The sequence below is a fragment of the Limulus polyphemus genome, unplaced genomic scaffold (assembly GCF_000517525.1).
Source record: "Limulus polyphemus unplaced genomic scaffold, Limulus_polyphemus-2.1.2 Scaffold7, whole genome shotgun sequence".
NCBI lineage: Eukaryota > Metazoa > Arthropoda > Merostomata > Xiphosura > Limulidae > Limulus > Limulus polyphemus.
Genome location: NW_013665617.1, coordinates 1,420,512 through 1,423,539, shown reverse-complemented (window position 1 = coordinate 1,423,539; position 3,028 = coordinate 1,420,512). Strand labels below are relative to the sequence as shown.

Here is a 3,028-nt window from a genome sequence, read left to right as displayed (position 1 = left end):
CTGAGGTGATGGATGCTGATCAACAGCAGCTACTGACACAAGTTTCTTACCATCTGAGGTGATGGATGCTGATCAACAGCAGCTACTGACACAAGATTCCTAGAATCTGAGGTGATGGATGCTATCAACAGCAGCTACTGACACAAGTTTCCTACCATCTGAGGTGAAGGATGCTGATCAACAGCAGCTACTGACACAAGTTTTCTACCATCTGAGGTGAAGGATTCTGATCATCTAGGAACCATTCGATATACAGTTCAGGCTTTCTAATGCCACTCACTCTCCATACATGTTATTATTTAGATTATTTGGGAGCAGCTCCGGCACATTGTTTCTGTGCTGCTTTACGTAGGGGCTTGTTTTTTTAGTTGTTTGTTTTTACTTTTTAACCATTTCGGCCCTTCACAGATGCAACGTCTCCTCTTTATGCAAAATTCTTACTTTGCACCTAAATCTTAGGTTTGTGTAACAATCTATGCTATGGTCAGATTACGATCTTTTGTGACACACTCCATGTGCGTGGAAGGGGTGCATTAATGACTATCTATTTTCTTGAGAAGGGATTTTGGAAATTTTAATTTCTTATGGTTACAACTTTGCCAGTGACACTTTGGGTATGTGACGAATGTTATTATAATTTCTGAATGTTATGATCTTGAAGACGATCTTAATGATATTATTACACCTTATTCCATACCACTAACAATTATTTTCCTATATCTCTTCATTAGTAAATCATTTGCTTATAAAAAATAATTTTGAATCATACAGTTTTACCTATAATACACTGTGACACTAAGAAGATTGAGTTTTCACTAATGTATTGCTAAGCCTGTAAATGATATCTGTCTATTCGGGACCATACTTCTTATGATCAGTTAAATCATAACTTGGAAAAAAAAAAGAGGGAAATAATTATTCTTATAAAAAAATGTGTATTTTCCAGCATAAAGATAAATGAAAACAGCCAGGCTATATTCTCTTCCCAGTAACTTTATATTTTTTAAAGGAAGAGAAACAGCAAACACACAAATTATCTGAAGTTGTTGAAGGTAGAAAAAATAGCCTTAAGTGAAGTTGAAATTCTCATAAGTAGTCTGCTATATTTATGATAGACTGACAGAGGAATTTCATAAGATAAATTTTTACAAACTGTTCAAATGTTCCTAAAACTAACTTTATCAAACATGAGTTACCCTTTGTATTCTTTTTATTTTATACATGTTTTTTTCTCCCATTTATTTGACTAATTTTTATTTGAATAGTATTTATAATTTATTTATACTTATTCCGTATTCATACGACATCTTGCAAAATACAAGTAAGTCATTTCGTAAGAAATATATTTGTGGTTATATAGAAAAATACTTGAAAGCACAACCTTAATTATTAATAAATCAGCAAAAAATATTATATGACGGTAGGCTTCTATGCTTCATGGAGTCAGTTCAGGGTGCCTGTAGTACCAAATTTGAGCAGGGTGCGCCTGTGAGTCTTTTGAGGTAATATAGTTAGTTCAATGAATTTGAAATCTAAGCTATATAGATTCTAGGGCACTTGTAGTATGAGCTTTGTGTAAAGAAACCGCCTTTTAAGGCACTTTAATATACTTTCTGAATTCTCATATTCACTGAGTTATGTAACATCAATTCAAAGAACGTATATTAATTATTTTATTGTACTTGTATTGTGATTTAATTTTAGCCAGTCAAAAGTACTGGTATTGTAAGTTACTAGTAACCAGTAAGAGATTGTTCCGCACTATATTAGTTATTCTATGGTACATGAATTCTGGGCTATTTGTAGCAGTTAAAAGTACTTACATTTTGAGTTAATTGTGACCAGTCAAGGGTACTTGAACTTTCGCTGTACTTTTATCATGAGCCATTACAAGTTAATCCAGGTTTTTTATATTGTTTAAGCTTATTTCGCTACAGGTGTATGGTTTTGCTTTTAATATGACCCCCCCCCCCGAAATAAGTATTTAAATAAATACACTAATAATGTATATGGTAAGAAGTGGTTCTGTAAAAAGAAAAAAGGCATAATATTAAAATTCAAAATAAATACACTTCATAACTTTGAAGCTTACCTATTTTGGTTCTTATTTGTGTGTTTTATGTTCTTTATTTTTCTTTCTGTAGCTTGTTCTTCTGGGGAAAAACGTTTCCTGATTTGCAGACACGAGGCGTAAAATTATTTCAATGTTAAAAACCAAGACTTGATTTGACTGACTCTTTCACACAAAATCAGAAATCGATGGAGAAGAAGTTCGAGCGTCCAATTCACGTACACAATGCTCTTACTTGCGTGACCCGAGCTATTTCACTCGTTTAACAGCAAAACAGTGGTAGCCAAGTGGAACATCAATAATCAAATTACTATCATAACGATGGCGGTAGATTATTAATGTTTCCGAAGTTCGTTTTTCCCTCGAGTCACGAGAGATTCTAGGTGTCCCATGAAAGGTGTCTTTGGTTTGATCTTCGTGCGTGAATTATTATTACTCAGAAAATAGAAGGCAATTACCCGAAACTGGAATTAGTATAGAAAGGAAAGCTTTCTATATTCTATCTCATTATTTCAAAAACGGCACTAAATTTTATTTGTATGCATAGAAAATATTGGCCCTTTTTTGTCAATGTGTGTGTTTATTCACTAATAAAAAAACAAAAAACAAAACTCGTCACAACCTTTTGGAAAATCATATAAGAAAGAAAAAAAAAAAGAGACTGCCAGAAATATAGTGAAGCTCTATTTATTTATAATGTATTTGGAATAAGGTATATTAATGAAAATTGTAGAGAAATTTCGTACAATATTATTATTTAAATATGTTTGTAGAGAAATTTGACACAAGAAAACAAGATTTTAATCCAAACAGATTTTCTGTTTCAGTGAGTAGCTTTAAGCACATAATTACTAAACGCTGGTTTTATCTAAAATCGCCGAGAAAGCATGTTGTACAAGACAAAACTCCTGAAGTAAAATAGTCAACTATTAGAAAGCAATCGAGATTCTGGGTCTT

The 3,028-nt window shown here is 32.6% G+C and overlaps 1 long non-coding RNA gene across 1 annotated transcript in view; it reads left to right on the top strand.

Moving 5' to 3' along the window:
- Positions 1-2,658, top strand: part of LOC111084903 — a 26,267-nt gene extending 23,609 nt beyond the window's left edge. Inside the window, exon 3 of the long non-coding RNA XR_002609784.1 lies at positions 2,145-2,658. This is a non-coding gene — a long non-coding RNA (uncharacterized LOC111084903). The remainder of the gene's footprint in view (positions 1-2,144) is intronic.
- Positions 2,659-3,028: the final 370 nt, after the last annotated feature.